General features: G+C 34.6%; 1 pseudogene; it reads right to left on the reverse strand.

Annotated features, from left to right (window-relative positions):
• Positions 1 to 1820: 1820 nt before the first annotated feature.
• LOC104883008 (putative receptor protein kinase ZmPK1) lies at positions 1821 to 16236 on the reverse strand (annotated as a pseudogene).
• Positions 16237 to 26236: the final 10000 nt, after the last annotated feature.

Below are 26236 nucleotides of genomic sequence, written 5' to 3' on the forward strand. Positions count from 1 at the left end.
GGTTGTTAGTCCTAGACGCACATTTGGTAAAACGTCACTGTCTATAAAAAGTAGGGATTTGAGGAATTGGGGATGATTCAAGTGGTGAACTTTTCCATCTTTCCTAGTAAGGTCTAAAGTTCAATTCCTACCCCAAGCATTTGCTTGGAATTTAAGGGGAGAAGGGGGTCTGGGGGTGTCTGGATTGTAGCGGGTCTCTGGGTGGGGGCCCTGTGCGAGAGCAGTCTAGAGAAATTCTACTTATTTTTTTTTAAAAGTAGGGAGTCGTATTTACAATCTCTTTTGAAGTCTTAAAATAAACTATGTTGGTGACTGTTTATTTTGCTGAACAAGCAAAAAACAATTATGTATAGTTAATGAAGCAATACTTAGTCTAACCATAAATATCTCTATTACATAAGGGAAGGGGAGAGCAACGGTGTCCTCTTTTGAACTGACTATTTTGCCCCCCTCCCCTTTCTAAATTACAAAAGGAATCTCAATACCAAAATGGGGGGTCAAACAAAGTCACCGGAAATTAATTTTCAACAATCACTCAGAAATCACTTATATGAGGAAACTTTACAAATCACTCATAGAATTAAGAAAATCACGTTGTAAAAAGCACGCAAACCGCTCAAATGATCAGGAAACTTTACAAAAACTAAAACTTAACTTACAAACTATAACTAATATACTAGGACGTCAATACATACAAAAACATTCACAAAATTCACTTACAAATCATTATTCTTAATAACCATTCACAATTACATACTCACAAAAATTACCTATAAACACAAATTTGAGAAAAACATAAGATTTTGACAGTGATATCACACATTCGTCCATTGGCGATTTGCGAACTTTCAAATAGGTACATAATTCTTTTAATCTTCAAAGTTATTTCACATTAGTTGACTGTTATGTAGTTGAAAAAGTGGAGATAATAACAATTAGTTGAAAAGAGCTTTTATATAATTAGACTTAAATTTGATTCATTTTCATATAAAATCAGAAAATAAGATGTGTATGAAATTTGATTCATTTATGAAACTGATGAAAATGTTACAAATATAGTTCCTTTTTTTAAATTTCAATATAAAACTTTTCCCCAAAACTTTTGCAGAATATCCATGTTCAGAAATAAATTTTGAAAAACAAAACAATATCAAACCTTTTTGCGAACAACTTTTGCAAAAATCCATTTTCAGAAAAAAATTACATTAATTTGCGAAAACCATTTCACGCGAAATCAGATTGTGTATGAAAATTTTGAAATTTCATTTTACCTATAATTGAAACTCAAAGTGTTCAAATTTAGAAAAGGAAAAAAATTAAAAATGATTGTTTCATGCGTAATCAGATTGTGTATGAAAAACTTAAAATTCCTTTCAAATATAATTGAAACTCAAAGTGTGAACATTTAGAAAAGGAGAAAAATTAAAATGATGAAAATTCTTAAATATCAATTTGTGAAATCAGAATTTAGAAGTTAAACAAGGAAAAAAAACTGAAATTGTATTATAATTTTTGGTTACAATTTTGGGATCATAGAGAAATTACTGAAATCCATATCAAAAACTATTATAAATTACAAAAATGAATAAAACCAAAAAAAAAACATGACGATATTTAGTAAAGAACATCATAGTAGTACTGATTATAAAAGAACATGCACATATAAGACTTGAGAAACAAAAAATTATTCAAAATCACAAAAATGAATAACAACATAAAAAGAACATGGAAGAATCTTAATTATTCACAAAATGGAGGTGAACTTAAATACTAACTTGCATTTTCAGTTTGTTTACTACTTAGTATTAGGCCTAAAAATATCATCGCACGCATCGCGTGCATAAAAGGCTAGTTATATATATGATGGGAGTTAACATGGAGTATAACATATAGCACACCTTACATAAAACATATATAAACATAACATACTTCTGATCAATCTCACAAGTCAGAAGTGCCACAAAAAGCATAATAAGCTAACTCCTGGTCATATGTTGTTGCCCGGAGGCCGGAGCCTACACAGTTGCGACTTCAATTTCACAATCTGCAAGAACTTGGACAACTGATTCCATTGTCGACCTTTTATTCTTGTCATCGTCAACACATAGAAGTCCTATCTGTATCATCATAGCAGCTTGGTTCTTGTTATATTCTCCTTCCAATCTTAGATCCACGAAGTCCATTATCCATGAATCATCTCCTTCTTGCATCTTTACTTTTGCCAATCTTACATAGCTTGTGAATTCCACAATATATTCTTCACCACCACGCCTATCATCCAACGTGGAACTTGATAGTCGAACTCCTCTCACAACTCCATAGCTATAAACATCAACTTTTGAAGTAAGTGGAAGGTTTGTTGTCCACTCAGAAGCCATATACCCTTTTGTGCCTCTAATATTAGACATTTTCGCCAACCCATGACCACCTCGTTGGCATAACTTTGCTAATCCAAAGTCGGAGATTTTAGCCTCAAAATCGCAGTCCAAGAGTATGTTTTCCGGCTTCACATCACAATGGATAACCCATTCCAGGCACTCATGATGAAGGTAAGCCAAGCCTTTCGCGATTCCTAATGCAACTTTGAACCTCTTTCCGCATTCTAGAAGGGTGTTGTTTTCAAAGGATAAGAACAAGTGTTTGTCCAAAGATGCGTTCTCCACATATTCATAGACTAATAGCCTGTGTTTCCCTTCTGAGCAAAAACCCCAAATTCTTGCTAGATTCATATGATTAATCCTACCAAACGTGCTCACTTCTGCCCAAAATTCTTCCTCCCCTTGGACCATGTTTTCTAATTTCTTTACTGCTACCACTCGTTCATCCCCCAAAATACCCTTATAAACAGCTCCAAACCCCCCTCTTCCAAGAAGGTGCTTGAAATTACTTGTTGCTCTCTTGAGTTCACTATGACTAAAGCTCCTAAACTGGCTTGAAATCGATCGGTATCCCTCTTCCAAAGAAGCTGAAATTCCATGTTTCCTGAAAAGGAAAATCAAGCTTGCAACAAATATGATGAGTTCTGATAGAATATAATCCCTTGAATATTCTCTTGAACATAATTCAGTTATATACATCCTAGTAGGAGTCAATCTAGGAGCTTAACAAGGAAACTAATTTACAGTTACCTAATAACTAGGATTACACTATATTTACATAATAATATATAATATATGTACATATATTATTCTAACAAGTTCAATTGCTCCAACAGCCCCACCAAAACTGTATACATAAACCCACTTAAAGCTTCGACGTGATGCCTCATTATAGGTACGGTTCAATAGTACAATTTTCAACTCCCCGCCTTCATCACAAGCCAATTGTGATACATTAAGGATAGATTTGGGATCTAATGTTGTTGGAATTCTTAAAAATAAGTTCTCTTCATCTCTGCATCCATTAAAAAGATCCCCTTTTGTGTAACGTAACCATAAACCTGAATATATTACATGTTTAAAAGCTTGACAACGACTGTCCCCCAAGCAGAGTTTTCGGCAATCTTCAAAGGAAACATTTTGACTATAATTGAGATCAAAACCATAGTAATCGACATGGGGCAGCTCAACAAATTGAGAATCGTTGTCACTCCTTTTGAATCTAGGCTTGCATCCTTTGTTCCAATCATTTGAATTAGTGGGTTCATGGTAAGGAGGGTGTTGTGCATGTACATGTTATGTTTTATGCACATGTTATGTTTTGATGATGAAAATTAATATAATATGTTATAGCATGAAAGTATGTAACAGCTGCAACAGATGCATGAAGAAAGAAATTGATAAACGAAGACTTTGAAGAAAAGAAGAATCAAGAATGAAGTTCAAGTTTATAATTTCTTAGAATAGTAACTTTAGATTAAAATGTAATATGCTTAGTAATATGCAATGTGCTCAATATAGAAATATAAAGTTAATATAATTATTATCTTCTTTGAGTTAAGAAAGTAAATAATTATATTAAAATTATATTTCTATATAAAAAGGAAATAAGTTTTCAAAATCAGAAATCAAAAGGGATTAGGAAAACGAGTTTTTAAAGAAAAGATTTTCTAAAAGATTGCGTGTATAAAAGATTTTAATAAAAACAGTTTTATAAAAATTTTGATTAAAAACGTGTATTGAAAAGATTTTGATAAAAACAAGTTTTATAAAAGATTTTATAAAACGTGTATTAAGTTTATAAAACAATTTTATAAAGATTTTGATAAAACGTTATTAATTTGATAAAACAAGTTTTGAATAAAGATTTTATAAACGTGTTTTATATAAAAGATTTTTGAAAAAGATTTTATAAAAATCGTTTTGATAAAACGTTTTTAATAAAAGATTTTTATAAAACAGATTTTATAAAACATGTTTTCTGATTTTCAAAAAGGATTTGGAAAAATAATTTTTAGATATAAACAGAATTTGAGTTGAAAAAGAAAATCTAATGTAAAATTATCTTTTTTGTTTAAAAGATAAAGATAGAAAAAGATAAAGTTTTATCTTAAAAGATAAAGATATTTTTAAGTGATTTTCGTCCTAACCAAGCCTATAAAAGGGAATCAGAATTCACTTTTAAATCTCACGTTTTCAGAGAGAAAATCGAGTCTAATTAAAAGCTGAAAACTATTTCCTTGGCACTGAGCATAGCACTGAGCTAGTTAGGTTTAAGTTACTATTTCACAATTGTAATTGTCCTCTATTTGCTTGACTAAGAAGCACATCTTTGAGGATCGTTCTTTTCTGTAACTTTTACATTATAGAGAGTGTCAACACTTAGAGTTAAGTGTTGGGAGTCATTACTAGGGTTAGTAGTGAGGGGAATCGTATTGTATCAAGAGTTTGATATTATAGGATTCAAAGAAATAAAAGAGTTTTTGTTTCTTGTGGACGTAGATCTCAGAGGTGAGATTGAACCACGTTATATCTTGTGTCAAATCTAATATCTTTAAGTTTATTATTCGCAAAAACGCAAATTAGCAATTTTCGAGTGTTCAGCTCAGAGCCTGGCACTGAGCTGTGAAAGGATTTTTGCGAAAATCGATTAGATTTCACCACTCAATTCAACCCCCCCCTTCTTGAGTGTTCCTTTGGGTTACAACAAGTGGTATCAGAGCCAGGTTATTCTCGTAAGACTCACATCTAGAGAATAGAAACATGAACACACAAGACGACTTTCGCGACAAGTATTCCAAGTGTCCAATTTTCAACGGGAAAGATTATGGATGGTGGAAGACTAGGATGAGGATTACATTCAAGGTTCTGACTTTCAATGCTGGAGAATCATAAAGACTGGACCTCTTCCTATTCAAAACAAAGATGATGAAGGTAACCTGTTCGACAAAGAGGAAGAGAGAGTACAATTCTGTTGACTACGGAAAGGCAGAAAAGAATTTCAAAAGCTATGAGTATTCTCCAATCTGGAATTGGACCTGATGAATATTCAAGAATCTCTGCAGTGCACCATGCTAAGGAAATCTGGGACACACTGGAATTGGCACATGAAGGTACAAACGAGGTAAAACAGTCTAGGATAGATTTACTAGTCCAACAATATGAACTGTTCACAATGAATAAGGACGAATCTATTAAAGATATGTTTACCAGATTTACACTAATAACTAATGAACTAAGATCTTTAGGAAAAATCTATTCTTCTGAAGATTTAGTTAGAAAAGTGTTAAGAAGTTTGACTAATAAATGGCTTCCTAAAATAACTGCTATTCAAGAGGCTAAGGATTTATCAAAACTCTCACTAGAACAACTCATTGGTTCCTTAATGACTCACGAACTTGTTTTAGACTCTAAATCAAGTGAACCAAAGAATAAGGGGTTGGCCTTAAAAACTGAAGTAGAAACGGATGATAGTGATAGTGATGAAGAACTAGCTTTTCTAACTAGGAAATTTCAAAACTTTCTGAAAAAGAATAGGAATAACAACTTCAGGAGAGGTGGAAACTCCAAAGGTAAAGGCACTACTTTTAACCCTAAGAAAAGTGCTACTAACTCTGGTTGTTTCAAGTGTGGTGAGTATGATCACAGGATTAAAGAATGCCCTCTGTGGGATGAAGAAAAGCCTAGAGAAAAACGAGAGCAGTCTAAGAAGGAGTACAAGAAAGCCATGATCGCAGCAGTCTGGGGAGACTCGGATTCTGACGAAGATCAGTGCCACGCTCAGAGCCACGAAGCAAAATTATGTCTGAATGCTGTACAGACCACTCTGAAGACGGCACTGAGCCATGACGACTCACATCTATGCTTGATGGCTAAAAGTTCGAACCCTCTTGAAGAGGAAGAAGACAGTGAGGTAAGTCTAACTTCTTTAAAACCTTCAATTCATCTTCTTTCCAAAAGTAAGCTTGTCATATTGCTTGAAAACGTAATTGATGATTGTCAAAACATGAATGATAATTTTGATAACATGAAAAAGGAAATAAAAAATTTGACCAGGCTAAAAATTGGATTAGAAACAGAATATAAGGAATTGCTGAAAGAAAACAAAACTCTAATAAAAAGGATTGACGAGAAAGACTTAGAGATAAACACACTAAAACAAGAAAAGACTCTAGTTGATAATCTCGTAAACAACTCAGTGCCAGTCACTGAGTTCCAAGCTGAAAAGTCTAGTCTTGAGGAACAAATTGAAAATTTAAATCACGAGTTGAATGAACTTAAAAAATCAAGACAACAATCTGAAATTGTCCCACTTACGCTACCTAGTGATGAGAAAATAAAAGAAGAACTGGATAAGGTTAAAAAGGACTTAGAGATTTCCCGAAAAAGAAGTAGTGATTTGAACACCTCAGTTGAATATTTGGAATCACAACTTTCTATTGCTCGAAAGATGCACGAAAAATGGACCAATGGGAAGAATGCTCTAAATTACCTAACTTGCACCACAAACAACACGAACAAAACAGGATTAGGATATTCTGACCAGCGACTCAGTGCCAGGCTCAGTGCCAGACCCTTCGAAAGAGACTTTCGAAAAAGAAAATATGTTGGCCTTCCTGAATATCTTATTTGCAACTTTTGTGGAAATAATGGACACCTAATTGAGGACTGTAACAAAAAGAAAAATCGAATTGCAAAGAACATTAAACATGTCACTCAAATCTGGGTTAGAAAAGACATTCTAGATGCTCAACGTAAGAAAAAGGGACCCAAACAAGTATGGGTTCCTAAAACTAACAAGTGATTCTTGTGCAGGTAAACGTGAGAGGAAGCAACCTATGGTATCTCGACAGTGGTTGCTCAAGACATATGACTGGTGACAAAACACAATTCCTCTCACTAGTAGCCCACAATGGAGGGTGTGTTACATTTGGCGACAACAAAAAGGGAGAGATCATTGGAATAGGCAATGTCGGCAAGTCTCTAACACACTCCATCGAGAATGTTATGTTGGTAAATGGACTGAAACACAACTTGTTAAGTATATCACAACTGTGTGATAAAGGTAATGTTGTTGAATTTCAGGCAAATTTGTGCCAAATCTTGAATATGAAAACTAGGGAAGTAATTTTGGAAGGTAAAAGATTAAACAATGTCTATATAATCTGTCTAGATACCTTACCTAATGAGAAAATTTCATGCATGAGTGCCCTACAAGATAATCCACTACTTTGGCATAAAAGACTTGGACATGTTAGCTCTAGACTGCTTAACAAATTGAGAAAAATGGATTTAGTAGATGGTTTACCATCCATAAACTTTGATTGGGAAACAATTTGTAATGCATGTGCTAGATGCAAACATGTTCGATCATCTTTTAAGTCAAAGACATTTGTTAGCACCTCTAAACCCTTGGAACTAATTCACATGGATCTTTGTGGCCCAATGCGTGTAAGGAGTAGAGGTGGTAGCAAATATGTGTTGGTACTTGTTGATGATTTCTCTAGATTTGTTTGGACATTATTCATTGGTGGGAAAGATGAAACATTTGATGTTTTTCTTGTTCATATTCGAAAAGTTCAAAATCAAACAAATTGTAAATTGCTGTCTGTCCGTACTGATCATGGCACTGAGTTTGAAAATACAGATTTGAAAAATTCTGCAATGACAATGGAATTGATCATAATTTCTCTGCACCAAGAACACCACAACAGAATGGAGTTGTAGAAAGGATGAATCGTACTTTAGAAGACATGTCTCGAACCATGCTTCTACAAAGTGGCTTACCTAGAAATTTTTGGGCCGAGGCAGTAAGTACTGCATGCTATATATATAACAGAACTAAAGTACGATCCATCTTGAATAAAACTCCATATGAACTGATCAAAGGTAGGAAACCAAATATCTCTCACTTAAGATGTTTTGGATGTACTTGTTATGTTCACAACAATGGCAAGGATAATTTGGGTAAGTTTGATCCAAGAAGTGATGAAGCCGTGTTTATTGGATACTCTCCTCATAGCAAAGCATATAAAGTATACAACAAAAGAACAATGCGTATGGAGGAGAGTGTCCATGTCATATTTGATGAATCTGATAAAAGCTTACAAGATGTGCAGGTAGATGATGACGAAGACTTCTCTATTGGACTGATTAGAGAGTCACGAGACAAACAGCATGATGAGAATCAACCTGAAACAAGTTCTGAGGCTCAGAGCATGGCACAGTCTGAAGAACAAATCAACAACTGCGACGAGAATGAAAAAGATGCAGAAGAGATAACTGAAACTGTCGAAGAAGAAGGTCGGCAGAACCAACAGAAGCTGAAGAAAACGAAAACAACAGTGAACGCTCAGAGCATGGCACTGAGCCACAGAACGAAATTTTCACTCCGAAGAAGTGGAAACACCAAGGATCACATCCTACTGACCTAATACTCACAGACATATCAAAGGGAGTCCAAACTCGTTCATCTCTTCATAACTTTTGTGCTTTCAATGCTTTTATATCTGAAATTGAACCATCTAATTATAAAATTGCATTGACTGACCCTGATTGGATTTTGGCTATGCAGGATGAGTTAAATCAATTCAAAAGAAATGAAGTTTGGCATCTAGAACCTCGTCCCACTCATCAATCAGTAATTGGAACAAAATGGGTTTTTAGAAACAAACTGGATGATAGTGGGATGATTGTTCGAAATAAAGCCAGACTAGTGTGCCAAGGCTTTAACCAACAAGAGGGAATTGATTATGATGAGACCTTTGCCCCTGTAGCCCGTTTAGAAGCTATTCGAATTTTGATATCCTTTGCAGCTTTTAAAAATATTAAACTTTTTCAAATGGATGTCAAAACTGCATTCTTAAACGGGTACTTAAAAGAAACAGTGTATGTTGAACAACCTCCTGGCTTTATTGATCAAAATTTTCCTAAACATGTTTATAAACTAGATAAGGCTTTATGGTTTAAAGCAAGCTCCTAGAGCTTGGTATGAACGCCTATCTATCTTTTTAATGGAAAATGGCTTTAAAAGAGGTTCAGTAGATAGGACATTGTTTCTGAAAAGTAAGGGGGAAGAATTGCTAGTTGTTCAAATTTATGTTGATGATATTATTTTTGGAGCAACTACAGAATTATTATGTCATTATTTTGCTGAACTAATGAAGAGTGAATTTGAAATGTCTATGATGGGAGAATTAAGTTTCTTCCTAGGTTTACAAATCAAGCAACTGGATAATGGCATCATGATACATCAACAGAAATATGTGAAGGAACTATTGAAGAAGTATGGTATGGAAGATTCAAAGACTTATCCTACACCTGTACCTACTGCACTTAAATTAGATCTGGACGAAAATGGTAAGAAAGTAGATGAAACAATCTACCGAGGTATGATAGGTTCTCTTCTTTATTTAACTTCCAGTCGACCAGATATTCTTCACAGTGTATGTCTCTGCGCCAGATTTCAATCATGTCCAAAGGAGTCTCACTTCAAAGCTGTCAAACGAATCCTTAGATACTTAAGAGGCACTATAACTTATATCTATGGTATCCAAAGGAGGCAACTTTGACTTGATTGGTTTTTCTGACGCAGATTATGCAGGTTTTTAGTAGATAGAAAAAGTACCTCTGGAACAGCCACCTTCTTAGGTCCTTGCTTAATCTCATGGGCTTCCAAAAAGCAAAATTCGTGGCTCTTTCCACTGCAGAAGCTGAATAGTTGCAGCCGCATCTTGTTGTGCACAGGTATTATGGGTAAGACAACAACTTAGAGATTTTGGTGTTTTGATTGATAATGTGCCCATTATGTGTGATAATACAAGTGCCATAAATATCTCTAAAAATCCTGTTCAACATTCACGTACAAAGCATATAGAAATTAGATATCATTTCTTACGTGATCATGTCGAAAAAGGTAATATAGCCCTTGAATTTATTTGTACTGAAGACAAATAGCTGATATTTTCACTAAACACTTGCTCGTGAAAGATTTGAAAAGCTTAGATTAGCCTTGGGGTTGATTTCAGTGCCTAGTTGATTAATGTGCCCTTTGATTCCTTTGCAAACTTAAGAGTTCAAAAGATTATACCTACACTAAGTCAGATGTTTGATTTAATTCAAGACTCCTGAAAAGGCTAATGATGCTGTCCTGATAACTGACACCTAAGTTGCTTCAGAAAAATTCCATGAAAATTCCAACAAAAGTATCACCATTTTCGAAAATTTCCATTGATGTTGCTTTGATAAAACTAAAATCACTTCGAAAAATTGTGTTATAAAATTCTTTTTGAAAAAAATTCATGCAAGGCATTCAACATAAAGGAAAAGTGGACTACCCTACCTACCCCACCTAACCTGACTCACTTAAAAAAAATCCTAACCCTACACAAATAAACCCCCATCTTTCCTTTCTCTCTCCTCTACTCTTCCATCTACCACCATGGGACGGAAAATGGTGGCTCGGCGGTTTCTCAAGAAAAACGCCGTTTCCTCACCGACTCCGTCACCCCCGCCTTCTCCTCCGCGCATTCCGACACCCCCGCCATCACCACCACCCCAACCTTCACCTCCTCCGTCACCTGCTCCCCCGCCTCCCCAGCCGACACCTCCACCGTCTCCACCAAAACCCTCCACCACTACTAAACGTTGTTTTAAACCCTTTGTCTCTAAAAACTCCACTATAAAACGCCCTTCCACCACTGCTCCGAAACCGCGCAAACCCGTGACAAGATCTGATAAATCTCCGGCGCCCAAGTCTACTTCCGCTGCTACGACATCCACCGCATCTCCATCTCGAAAACGGAAGGCTTCAACTTCTGGTAAGTCTTCCTCTAAAAAGCCGAAAGGTTCTTCGGTCAAGATTCTGTCCGGACGTGTTTTCCCGACCACTTGGGTCTCACGGCCGGAGTTTAAATTCTTGTTGGATGCGTTACAATCTCAAGGCTGGGTGTCTTTACTGAATTTTAATGAAGGTTTTTATGAATCTGAGATACATCAATTTTATGTCAACCTATCAATTGATGAGAATTTGGTTCTTTCTACTGTTGTTAATGAAGTTGGGATTTCCTTGACTGTGATTGAACTCGGGACAATTTTAGGTGTTCCCACAAGTGGGTTTTCGGATTTACCCCATCAGTCGTGGCCCTCTTGTCTGGAATTGACAGTGCAACAATAAGCCGTACTTTATCGGGTCAACCTTCATACATGCTCAAATTTTTTCGGTTTCCCATCTTTCGCCCAACATAAACTTCTCCGCAACCTCATCACAAAATCTGTTCTCCCCCGTATTGAAAACCGAGGGAATGTCTAATTATGGACCAAGTCTTTTATGGCTGTTAATCCATGGCATCCTATTAGCCTTCCTCACCTCATGGTTCTTCATATGAAAAATCTGTCCACACCCTTTGTACTATCCTTACGGGTTGTGGCTCACAAAAATTTTTGATGCTTTTGATGTGTTGGCTCTGAATTCAAAGGGAGTCACTAGTAGTGATGCGATGCATGATGGTATCCTCAGTAAAATGGATCTGTGTGTGCTGGAAGGAGAATTACTGAAGAAAGATTTTCGGGGTTTTACACCAAAGGAGGCATGTCAAAACTGTTTGAAGATGATGGATGCTTGCGTGACATGCAAAAACAAATGCAGCAGCTTTGTGGCCCGACTACGAGCCAGTGATACCCTTGCCGCTCAACGTCACCGTCAACTTATGTCCAAACCATGACCATCTTCCTTTGTCCCCGTCCTACTTTGAACTCATGATGATGCTTTGTAGTTTTTTTGAAAAACTTGTGGTTTTGTGAAACTATTTTGGTACTTTTGGATACTTTTTGGATGTTTCTGATGATTGTGAATTGGTATTGGTTGTAGCACCAGCATCCCTAGCCCACTTGGTTGAGCTATTGGATTATTTTGGATCTATTCTGAGTATATGTGTGTTTTTTGTCTTTTTGATGCTTTTTGAGAATGACAAAAGGGGGAAAAGAAAAGCATATAATATTGACTAGAATCTTGATGATATCCTAGGTTGAGATAATGTGAATACAATATAAATGAGCATGTAGGGACAAGTGAATGATTGAAAGCTATTAATCTAAGGTACGGATAGCTTCTAAAAGGTAAAAGGGTAAATAATAATCCATGTATTGTTTGAGGGGGAACAAAAGTCAATATGCATACTTTAAGGGGGAACAAATGTTTTGTAACAATATTATATTCATGAGTTTGTCATCATCAAAAAGGGGGAATTTGTTGTGCATGTACATGTTATGTTTTATGCACATGTTATGTTTTGATGATGAAAATTAATATAATATGTTATAGCATGAAAGTATGTAACAGCTGCAACAGATGCATGAAGAAAGAAATTGATAAACGAAGACTTTGAAGAAAAGAAGAATCAAGAATGAAGTTCAAGTTTATAATTTCTTAGAATAGTAACTTTAGATTAAAATGTAATATGCTTAGTAATATGCAATGTGCTCAATATAGAAATATAAAGTTAATATAATTATTATCTTCTTTGAGTTAAGAAAGTAAATAATTATATTAAAATTATATTTCTATATAAAAAGGAAATAAGTTTTCAAAATCAGAAATCAAAAGGGATTAGGAAAACGAGTTTTTAAAGAAAAAGATTTTCTAAAAGATTGCGTGTATAAAAGATTTTAATAAAAACAAGTTTTATAAAAGATTTTGATTAAAACGTGTATTGAAAAGATTTTGATAAAAACAAGTTTTATAAAAGATTTTGATTAAAACGTGTATTGAAAAGATTTTGATAAAAACAAGTTTTATAAAAGATTTTGATTAAAACGTGTATTGAAAAGATTTTGATAAAAACAAGTTTTGATAAAAGATTTTGATAAAACCGTGTTTTTATATAAAACGATTTTTTGAAAAAGATTTTGATAAAAAATCGTTTTGAATAAAAAACCGTGTTTTTTAAAAAAAGATTTTTATAAAACAGAGTTTTAGTAAAACATGTTTTCTGATTTTCCAAAAAGGATTTGGAAAAATAATTTTTAGATATAAACAGAATTTGAGTTGAAAAGAAAATCTAATGTGGAAAACTTATCTTTTTAAGTTTAAAAGATAAAGATAGAAAAAGATAAAGTTTTATTCCTTAAAAGATAAAGATATTTTTAAGTGATTTTCGTCCTAACCAAGCCTATAAAAGGGAATCAGAATTCACTTTTAAATCTCAAGTTTTCACAGAGCAAAATCGAGTCTATTAAAAGCTGAAAACTATTTCCTCCGGCACTGAGCATAGCACTGAGCTAGATAGGTTTAAGTTACTATTTCACAATTGTAATCGTCCTCTATTTGCTTGACTAAGAAGCACATCTTTGAGGATTGTTCTTTTCTGTAACTTCTACATTATAGAGAGTGTCAACACTTAGAGTTAAGTGTTGGGAGTCATTACTAGGGTTAGTAGTGAGGGGAATCGTATTGTATCAAGAGTTTGATATTATAGGATTCAAAGAAATAAAAGAGTTTTTGTTTCTTGTGGACGTAGATCTCAGAGGTGAGGTTGAACCACGTTATATCTTGTGTCAAATCTAATATCCTTTAAGTTTATTATTCGCAAAAACGCAAATTAGCAATTTTCGAGTGTTCAGCTCAGAGAGCCTGGCACTGAGCTGTGAAAGGATTATTGCGAAAATCGATTAGATTTCACCACTCAATTCAACCCCCCTTTCTTGAGTGTTCCTTTGGGTTACAACATAGGGCATGAACATTTTGGCTCAGGTGTATAAATACAAATCCCATTTCTACCACAAAGCCCATGCACATGACATGGTTTGGACATAGCTTGCCATGTTATAGTCCATAACCTTGACAAATTATTCAAGCTATAAAGCCTCAAATTCCCATCATAATTCATTGTTAACCTTCTTTTAACCCCGAGATTACCCATGTCAGAAGCACTAAATTGTAGTCGGTCACTTGAAACAAAAGTGTCGTTCTCATCAAGAATGGTGATCCTAGTACTATTGTACGATGTCCTACCATCTTGGAACATTTAAACCAGGAGTAGGCCAATAGATGCTGGTAAATTCAGGACCATTATAAACCATTTTCAGCACATTATCATTATCGAAAAAGAACCTAAAATACCCAGGAGCAAGATCTTGGAGGGAAAGCTTGGAAATTAAATTGTGATTTTTAGTAAAAAACTGACTTGGTAACAAAGTATCTGTAGGAAAATCAAAGCTTTGCCAAAGGATGTTACCAGTTGTGTCCTTGAGAACAAGGTTCCCTGAGTTGAGAAGCTCGGCTCTATCGACTGCGGTTGATGAAGTATTTGTTTCCCACACGATTGAGCCACCAAAGTCAGTCAAGACTAAGACACCATCTTTCCTAAGGGTAGTGAGCCTCGAGCCTCGACTGTTGACGGGTTTTTCTCGGTTAGCCATCCAAACAAGTGTTCTTTCATTTGAGTTGGTGAACCAAATTGAGAAAAAATAGGCATGGGTGCTATGATTCAAAGTGTAGAAGCCGCAAGTGAAGGTTTTGTCTTGGTAAATAAGAAAGTTAGAAGAAGCATACTCAACAGATATGGAAGAGCCTTTAAGAAGATGATTTGAAGTTAATGGAGCTGCTAAAACAAACCAAAATGTGAAGAGAAAAGAGTAGGGTTTTGGTTGTCATGCTGAAATAAAATCTATAGTTAGCTTTCTTTTACGTTGCCTCACTAGTTAAGCTTGTGTTGGTGTCAGGGCCGTCTTAAACATTTTAGAGGCGCTGTTCTAATCTTAAAAATTGGGCCCCTAATATAAAAAATGCAATTTTCATAAAAAAAAAAGTATATATTAAGAATATTACTCTACATCTTACCATTATATTCTTACAAATTGAATCCCCAAAAACTTAAAATACTTTATTTAAGGGGTAAATAAAACCTCAATACAACTTGAAACTATTATTAGTCTTTTACTTGTGATAAATCTGTCCTTATTAGTCAGTTACTAACCAATCATTTCAACTTAAAAAATTAAAAAAGAAAATCTCATTAATATATAATAAATTCAATTGATGATGGAGATTATACACAATGCCACTAAAAACCTTAAAATATTACATTACAGTGTTACATGTTCAAGTTAGAGAGTACATCATGATGTCATTTTCTTCATCATATTGGAGCAATTAGGCACAGCCAACATTTCGACAATTCTCAACCAAAAAATTAAAGAAAAAACAAATTGATTAATTAATAGTCCAATTGAATAACCTGTAAATGATAGAATTTACCTTACTCTTTGCTTTCTTCAAACTTCACCTTCGTCACTCAAAATTTCAAATCCCCTGACTCCTGAGTGAATGAATGAGAATCAAGAAACAAAATACACACTGAGATGGACAACAAAGAAACAGAAGGAATTTTCAGTCTTCTGGTTTATTCTTCTTCCCCAATTCCCATAAACCAAAATATAACAAGAACTTGAAGGTATGAATCTTAATTTCTTTGTCACAGAATTAGTTGACAATTGATGGAAAAATTGAGATCGGGTAAAAATATTTAAAGAGTAAAAAGTAGTAGCCGTTATTTGAAGATTGAATGGAGAAATCATAATTTGATTTTTTCATATTATGCATAATTGTTGATAGGGAATGAGTGAGAGAATTTTGGAAAGTTGAGAAATTAAGAATATGGAACATCAACAAATTTGGGAAAACTGCCAATAATATGGACCGAAAAATTAGGAGAAGGTAGAGAGTTGATACTGAATTAGTGAATTACTGAACTGGACAACTGGTGCTCTAGGTTTCAGTTGGAAGAGAGGAGACGCTTCTTTTTTTTTTTTGTAAAAGGCTGGGTTTCAATATTGGGCCCTCAAAATTTTTGGGCCCTGTGCTGATGGTCTGTTTGCACAGGCTATTGGCCGGCCCTGGTTGGTGTTAGTATAAATAAGTGGGGAACGAACTGAAGTCCCCGAAAATTTACTACTATTTCCTGAACTTGCATTGTGGTCAAAACTCCATGCTGTCTCTTTCTTTGTATGGACTAGATCTTACTATGTTTGTTAATTAGTATATATTTGTTACTTGTTTTAATATGGTGATTTGGTCAAGAACCCCTAGTCACTGAGGGTTCCTTTTGTAGAAGACGACCAATTAACTCCCTCCCTACGAATGTTGTGTATGTGAATATGTGATGATGTTTGGTGACAATTAAAAGTTAAGTTTTCCCATAAAAACTCCAAAAATATATAAAGGGTGAATTTTGAAAATGTAATTTGATTAAAATTAGATTTTAGATTATTTTATAAAAGGTAATAGGTAATTAATTGTGCCACGTGGAATTTCTAGTAACATGTTTGCAAAGGTTTTTAGTAACGTGAGCAAAGTATATGTAGTGTAGTCAATATGTTACTCCCTCCACGGCCTCCATCCCATGATATAGTGCCCACTTTTCATTTTTTACAAGAATTAAGGAAAATGGAAGGAGTTTTAGGATTTTACAAAAATATATATTTAAGTAAATGTTTATTGGGTATTTTTATCTTGGAACTAGTTTTTTTTCTTTTTTTTCCTTTAAAATAAAATGAAAGAGCAATAAATATTCCTTGGAATGGTGTAAAACAATAAATAGGGCACATATTTTAAAACAAAATAGGGGTATTTTGGAAAGTTTTATGTAGAAATGAAGGATGATAATTTAGTCCAAACAAATTGATTAAAAAATAGGCACAACATTTTGGGACATCCAAAGAGGAATGCAAACACTATATTATGGGACGGAGGGAGTATTAAACTTATCACTAAGTATACTAACCAAAAGTTTGTCTTGTAAGAGACCGCATACCTTTAAATGAATTAAAAAGAGAATTAGCTCAATGATGACTAGTTTAATTCATTTAGTGACTAGGTCTACTTTTATATTAAAATTAGACCGTTTTTTTTTTAATAATTTTTGTCTAACCAAATAGAGAATATATTTTTTTTTTATTTTACTAAGTCGACTTTCACAATTCATTTATATTTTTGTCTAACCAAATAGAGAATATAGTTATTTTACTAAGTCGACTTTCACAATTCATTTATATTTTTATTCTTAATAGATAGATTACCTATTAGGAATACACAACCTAGAAGCGCAAAGTACCACGTGGTCTCAAATACTCTTTTGCGATGTCTACATGATGCATTTATGCTGTGTATGAGCCAATAGTAGCTAGAGGGACATGATTTAACCATAAGAACTAGTTATTAGGCCCGGGCTATGCCCCGGATAAGAAAAAATTTCATTTATTAGTATAATACTTTATCATAGTAACACTAAATACAACTTAGCCTAGTGGTTGAAACTTTAGTATATGTACTTGAGTTCTCGAGATCAAATCCTATACCATGCAATTTCTTAATTTTTTTATTGTACAAGGATTACATGAACTAAAACTCCCTAAGGAGAGCGTCACGTGGTACATTTTCTTGTTTTCACACGCCTTTTAATATATTTGTATAGATTAAACTTCTCCAAAAAATACCAAGGTAATATATTTGTATAGATTAAACTTCTCAAAAAAATACCAAGGGAAACAAGAATCAAACTTGATTTAACATTAATGTTGAAGAGTAATACCAAGTAGTACAGTACACTTGGTTTAGTTGTAACTTGTAAGCCATGTTCTTTATAACTTCAAAGTCATGACTCATGAGAAGCAAACTTCTTCCTTTCATGAGAATCAAAATATCATCACCCATTCTATATCCTCTATGAGTCAATATATATACAACTCCATAATCAATACTCAATAGCAGAGCGAAATGCTATAGTCCTATCAAGTATCAATGTATCACCACCCTAAAAGTAGAAAATTTTGAGTAGCCTTTGTTGTCCATGTGAAAGCCACTAATATACATTGTAAATCTTACAAAATTGGTTCTTTAAAGAAATTACACACTTGACGTGCAAGAGGCACAAATAATCTAACTAGTGGGGACTGTGGGGGTACTTCCTTAAGGACAATAATAATAGAACTGGGCCTTTTCATTGAATTTCCACCCACTCGGTAATTTATCTCGCAGTATTCACTTCCTGTTGACTGTTCACTGTTGTACCTTTTTCCACGTCCTGCAGCTCCATATCATCATTATGAGCTCTCGTTGATCTTTATGCAGCTTCCTGTGTAGGTTTGTTATGGATGGAATGGCATATTTGCATGTAATATTTTCAGAAAACAGGATGTTTTCTTTCTTTTTCTCATCCCCTCCTTTTACAAGTCATTAGCCAAAACGGGTAAAGGAATACTCCTAAGGTCTAATTTTCTCTGAACCTACGCATGCTTTGAAATTTAAGTATGGTGATATAGTTAAGCTAAATGGCTTGTTTTCTTTTTCTATTTTGACGAGGGACATTGCTAGTTACCAAACTGTCTCATACGTATTGGAGATCATGTACTAATAATTTAATTTAGGCTTTGAATAGACGTAACATGAAAATATTACCTTTTCCAATTATAATGTGATAAGTATAAGCGTGTTTTTATTGCCTACACGGGATGAACGTATATTTTACTACGTCATTGTAAAGGTTTTGTTTCGAATATGGTTTTGAATTGAAGAAATCGCCAACAAGTCTTTAAAGGAAGACTTATAAATCTAATTGGATATTGGAAAATCATATGGACAAATTAGGGATTTGTCCAGTATAGATTTCCGCCGTCATAACTCCATGAATGGGTATAAAACCAAAATTTGAGTTCAGGGATTGAGGCACTAGTGGAAAAATGAAGAAGGGCTGCGCTAAAAAAGGCATGTAGGGCTGCGCTTTTTGACAGCAGCCCTTTCAGTAGCAGCCCTTCACTTTTTAAGTAGGGCTGCGCTAGAAAAGCGCAGCCCTTAAGCTAGAAGGGCTGCGCTAGTTAGGAAAAAGCGCAGCCCTTCTAGCCCAGAAGGGCTGCGCTAGTTAGGAAAAAGCGCAGCCCTTCTGGGCTAGAAGGGCTGCGCTTTTTCCTAACTAGCGCAACCCTTCCTACCAAAAAAAAAATAAAAAAATTTTTGTCATTTTTTTACTCATAATCTCACATTTTCTGAAATTAAACAGAAAAGAAGAGAGACGAAACGAAAATACTAAACCCAAAACAATAAAAAGAATGAAATGAAAATGAAAAAAAGGAACAAAAACTAATATACAAAGAGAAGTATACAAGAACATTAATCAAAACAAAGATGAAAATACAAGAAATTATATACAAAGAGAAGTATACAAGAACATTAATCAAAATAAACAAAGAGAAGTATACAAGAATAACATTAATCAAATAAACAAAGAGAAGTATACAAGAATAACATTAATCAAAATAACAAAGAGAAGTATACAAGAACATTAATCAAAACAAAGAGAAGTATACAAGAAATAACATTAATCAAAACAAAGAGAAGTATACAAGAACATTAATCAAAATATATAAACAAAGAGAAGTATACAAGAACATCATAGATCTGAAAATACAAGAACTACAACCTTATAATGTTTAAATATATAAAACAAAACCCAAATACATAATTTAAGGGAAAAAAAAATTTCGAAAAAACTTAAAATGGGTATTTGGAGGCTTAAACGAACTCGGATGGCTTAAAAAGCCTAAACATCACGGCGTAGCGGTGAGTTTGACTCGTTGGCTCGTTCCGCTTCCGAAAAGGTATCACAATAGGCAATCGGACTCCATCGCCATGTTTAGTGCAAATCATTTCAAGGTTTTTGTCGCAAATGTTTATGGGAGTTTTTGAGAGAGAAGAGAGGATGAGAGAGAAGAGAGGATGAGAGAGAAGGAGGAAAGGAATAATGAGGGACGTGAGAGAGGAGAGAGAATGAGGGATAATATATTTGACGAATCCCGCTCAATATTTCAAAGCCCGCGATTCCGAAATTTCAAATTTTTTCAGGAAGGGCTGCGCTTTTTTAAAAAAGCGCAGCCCTACTAAGCAGAAGGGCTGCGCATTTTAAAAAAGCGCAGCCCTTCACATAGTAGGGCTGCGCTTTTTTAAAAGCGCAGCCCTTCTTACCTACAGAAGGGCTGCGCTTATTTTAAAAAGCGCAACCCTACTAGTGAAGGGCTGCGCTTTTTTTAAAAAGCGCAGCCCTTCTACTTAGTAGGGCTGCGCTTTTTTAAATAAGCGCAGCCCTTCACTAGTAGGGCTGCGCTTTTCGTAGGGCTGCGCTTTTTTAAATAAGCGCAGCCCTTCACTAGTAGGGCTGCGCTTTTACGAAAAGCGCAGCCCTTCCTGCGCATCCCTTTATGTTTTTTCCCCTAGTGAGGGTACAAATATGATTAGGAATCAAATTTGCCTATTAATAGCCTAGTACTTAATAACGATTCATGTTAAGATTTATCCAATTAAACAAACATATAATATGTTAATGCAAACCAAAAATTAATCTATGTTGATTTATGTAACACATAAAAGACTAATTTTTGGCAACATGTTATTAAACAATCAAATTACTGGTAATCTAATCTAATTGTCCAAATTATCTAAATTTAACGTTTGAACATTTATTTAGATCTTTGATTAACAATAATAAACATGTGAGGTGATGAAAACGTTAAATCATACAATCATGCATATGAATAATAATCATATATCGAGATAAAAAGAGAACGTTTAGAGAACGAAGAATGCACAAGAAAGCATTAATTCCTTTAACGATCTATATAATGACAAATAAATTGTTAGTACAAAAGGAATTAATCTGGAATTGATCCTTAGGAATAATACCTTTGTCGCCTGCTGGGTCTTGTATAACGATCTGCAGGAAGATCAATCTTATTGAAGCCTCAATGCAAATCAATAGAAACTTTATATAGTTTGAATATGTTTGAATGTGAGTTATGAAATGCATGTATGTGTGTTGTTAAGTGTTTGTGAAGTATTAAAGCTTAGGAAAAACGTTCGAAGAAACAAAACTATTTATAGGCAAAAGAAACCGTAAACGACGCGAAGAGAATAAGCAAAATATGTGCGCTAGGCACACGACCTGTGCGTTTCGAGCACTAACTTTGTGTTTTTCGTTTTTGTGTATGGTATTAACGTTGTGTCAATGCACCAGCGTGCGCTTGACGCAACACAAATCTGGCACGGTATAAGGTTCTTTCAATCTTTGATGAAATTTAATCTTTTGAAATTCAAAATCAGCTATCTTTAGGTGTAAAATTTGATTTTCAAAATGCATGTCCTTTAGAAAATAATTATCGAGAATAATTTTTAAAAATATTAAAAATATAATTAATTATCAGGAAAAGTTAATTATTGGGTCTTTAAAATTGGGCTTGGATTTAATAAATATATTTTATGTTTTCAGAACGCTTTTGGTCTTAGCTTGTTCGATTGCTCTTCCTAACGAATTAGGACGACAATATGTTTCATCATTGGGTACTCAATAGGGAGACGAATTTTTTTCTATAATAAGTTTCTTATCATAATAATATTATAATTGTTCTTTTTGCAACTATTTTCTTACTAGGAGAAAAATAAGATAAAGGCTAGGGGACCACTTTTCATACTTCCTTACGAAATTGGAGAGGATTAGACCACTACACGGAAAGAACAGACAGACAGATACGAATCCCGACCTCCGGGGATATTAAACGAACTGAAAAGGTAGTTGACTTGCTTACTTGTTAGAGTAAGGTAGTTTATTCACATAGAAGTATTGCGCTATTTTAAGGTCGAGAGAGAGCTGAGAAAGACACATAATGGTTATAGGAGATGAAGCAAAAGGAGAAGTAGTTTCATCAGGCTAGGTTCAAGCGTTGTTTTGATAGGGATTGGATGTTGAATCCATGCCTTTCGGCAAGAATATTCATTATATTAGTGGATACCCACTACTTTTTACTAGTTAGAGAGGCCTTGTTTAACACATTAGAAAAGATGTTCACAAGGTCCAGAAAGACTCGATCATATATAGGAACTTAGACCCATCCCCACACCTCCTTCCTCCTTCGCAGCTATTGTAGCTGCAGCCCAACCCAATCAAGAAAGGTCCATATCCATTCTCCCTCCCATTTCAACCCCATTTGCTACCACCCCCCTCCCTTGAGCCTCCTCAACATCCACTCCTTTCATACCCATTTCAAAAGAGCTCTATGAAGATATGTGCATTCCATGGAAACTGGGATTAATAGTCAAAGCCATAGGAAAATCCTTTGCAAGAGATTTCCTTGAAAAAGAGCTAGCCAAACTTTAGAATTGGTCTCAACAATCCTCATTAACAGCGCTAGAGCATGGGCTCTACTCTTTGAAATGTAAATCCATATAAGAGAGGGCTGACATTCTAGCAGAGGGCCCATGGTGCATTCAAAGCAATCTCATCTAGGTCCAAGCTTGGGAGCCGACCTTTAAATCGTCAAAAGCAAAATGCAATATGGGGGTTGTTTGCGTTAAGCTCCATGAATTACCTATTGAATTGTTCAGACAAGACATCTTGGTCCAAGTAGCGAAGAAGTTGGGGGCAGTCAGTGAAGATTGATAACAATACCCTCAAAGGGGAAGGAAAACGTTACGTGAACATCTGTGTGCTCGTTAATGTGGAGAGTAAACCCATGCAAGGAGTGTGGGTAGGGAATGTTTTCCAAGAGATGGAATACTTAAAAGGGTCTTGGTACTGCTCCAAATGCAATAAATTTGGCCATTTATAGCTCAAGAAGTTGCAGCATTAAGGATGTCGGGCCGCATATTAAAATAACCCATGAAGGAGAAAAACCTATCTCTCGACAAAAATCTGTAAGTCACGTTAGAGAGTAAGGGGCCCACCACCCTCAAAGTCTACAATCTCAGCGGTGGACCCCGGTTAAAAATATAAATAATCTGCAACCTAAAAACTCTATTGTCCCTCAAAATACAGCAAACCCTTTTATCCAAAAATCTATTCTCTCTCCCCGTCAAATCCTAGTTGAATCTACATTATCCCAAAAATCCTTTCACCTGCTGCAGATCATGGAAACCAAAAAAGAAGATTCAGAGGCAGAGCTCCCCCTATCATGGTGCGGAAATGGCATGTCAAATCACTCAACTCAAAATCTCACCAACCTCTCCCCTCTAAATATCTCATTTTCGGAAGAAAAGGATAACTCTCAACTATCCCCCATCAAAAAATCTCTTACCAACAATAATGCAAATGAGCCCCTCCCAACGCTCAACCTTACCACCCCCACCTTCCCCGGATTCACCCCCACCTTCACGGTCCCCATCTCCTCCACGACTCATTCTCAAGGAATGGAATTATCTAATGCATCTTCGACAAACCTCTACTCCCCCTCAAACCCGAAGTGAATCAAGCCCATGTTTTTTATCTGTAGAAAGAGGGAGACAACCTCATAGATATCTCACTCCAACAAACAAAAAGCAGCATCCTAAGTTCGATGCTAGTCCCGTCTTAGATGCTCAATCTCCTTATGTACAACGAAGAAGGGAAAATAGTGCCAGCCCACCTCCCCCAAGCCCAGGACTTGCACCACTTACCGCTAGTTCTCAAGCTTGTCATCATGCAATTGTTGTCGAGCAAGAATTTTTAGGGTGTCAAAGATTGTAAAATCATCGTAGAATGTTATAAACTATGAAATTGGTTTAACTTATGAATTTAAGCATGTTTAAGTATGTTTAAAGGGAGTTTTAATAATTTATAAGGTGCTGAAATTTCAGAAAGATTGTTATTAATGGAGTTTTATGGATTTTAATGACTGGTATAATAGTAATATGTTAGGGAATATAAGTAATTGAAGTTTTAATGATGAAAACAACTTTTAAATATTTTTAAAGGGAATTTAAAGTATTTTAAAGATGCTGGAATTTATTTGGAGTATTGATTATTATAAATTCTATTGGTTGTTTTAGGCGGAGATTTCTCTGTAGGCGACTTCTAAAGTTGTTAAAAATGGCCTATCAATTTGTCTACACAAGGTACGTACATACTTATATATTGTTTGATGTAGTATCATTATTTTAGGAAGAAAATTTTGTAGTATCATGTATAGGAACTTTGTGAGTTCATATATGATTGCTATGATGTTGAATTTTACATGTTTTACGCCTGTGTGCGAACATGTTAAGTATGAGAATTAATTATGAGATTAATATCATGTTTGTATGGAATATTGATGCAAGCATGTTGGTTGGGAACTTTAATTATTAATTCACATGGGGGATTAATATATTTATTAAGTGGATCATGATTGAATCATGTGTTCCCTTATATTATTATTATTTTCACTACTCTATGAGGATTGTGGGCCTTATTTGGTAAGTTGATAATTTTTACCTTTGGAAGGTAAGTTGGTTGTTGGCTAGGTTCAACAAATAAGAAGGATTGAAATAAAGAAGGAATTGATCTTGGGTTGTAAGTTGTATGATCACTTATTTAATCCTAAGATAAAAAGTAATAAAGTTGTGAATGTTTGATTATATATTATCTGTATTGCTTGTGTGTCATAACAAGTAATAATTGGTAAATCATGTAAAGTGAAACTTGGATAGTAATAAACTTTAGACCGGTGCACGTCTGAAGTTGGACAATCAGAAGTTGGGGTACATCGTGGTCGTGACATGGCTTTTTCTGGGAATTGGATTGATCACCGTTCCTATTTTTATTAAAAAGTTCCTCGATATCGTAGGTCATTATGGAATACAGAGTGGTGCCTGTATTTCGTCTTCCAAAGGGAAGACTGGTTTTTAGATGAGACAACTCGGTCCAATGACTATTCCATTAAAGTAATAAAAAGATTGTTAAAGTTTAGTTCAGTAAAAATTATCTACAAATTGTTAGATTGTTATGTTGTTATTTATCCCTGCTTATATTTGTTATTATCACGTTAGGAATTTTTATTTATTATTATGTAGTACTTAGCTTTGTTGACTACATGTTTTGTTTGTATGTGTTGATCATGGCTTTGCCTTATTGATAATATGATGACTCATTCTTGTTGAGCAGATTCTTTAGTGCATTGACATCTACAGGTGTGCAGATGTTGCATCATGGGGTTCTGGAAACGGAAAACTTGTGTAGCAAATTGCGTTTGTTTAATAATAATTTGATAGATTTAAAACCCATACCTAAAACCCATAAGGTATGGGGTTAAGAACCCCAAGGGGCCAGGGGAGGTGAGTTTGGCTCATACCAATACCTTTAGGCATTAAATAGAAGAAAAAATTTCATTCCCAAATAAAACCAAACACATGGTATTAGGTATCAAGTTCCAAACCTATACTACCATGATTTCATTCCTGATTCCAAACCCATACCACTATATGAACCAAACGCCCCCTTAGAGAAATTAAGCTAAGGAAGTAAGGTACATAAGAACTCTTGATCCTATAGAAGTTATTTGGTTTTTCTTTTGTAAATTATGCTATTTATGAATTGTGTGAATAAATAATAAGATCCTTGTGGATGAATGAGTTATATGTAATGTTGTAGTAACTGAAATACAAGGAGATATGGTTGCATGCATGTTTAATCAATATAGACATAGTTAAATGATGAGGTGAGTTAGAAATTTTGTTATGATCTTTACATATAAAATGGGTGATGGTTGTGTGGATGTAACACCCCAATAGGTCTCTTTTTTCCAAAATACCTTTTGAATATAAAATTTAGAGAATCATCAAAAGCGTTATCGCCCGTGTGATAACGTATCGGTTTATTCAGAATTTTGCAGCGGAAAACATATAGTTGAACTTTAGAATTGAAATATAATAAATAACGAGATAATTTTAAAACCAAACAACATTATTAACTTTAACTTCAAACCAAACTTAAATATAAATGTTACCTATTATAAAACAATAAATAGATCAATTAACACTAGGTATGGGTTTTGCTCATTCTAAACCCATACCTCGTACAAAAATCATA

Source organism: Beta vulgaris, chromosome 8 (assembly GCF_026745355.1).
Source record: "Beta vulgaris subsp. vulgaris cultivar EL10 chromosome 8, EL10.2, whole genome shotgun sequence".
Lineage (NCBI taxonomy): Eukaryota > Viridiplantae > Streptophyta > Magnoliopsida > Caryophyllales > Amaranthaceae > Beta > Beta vulgaris.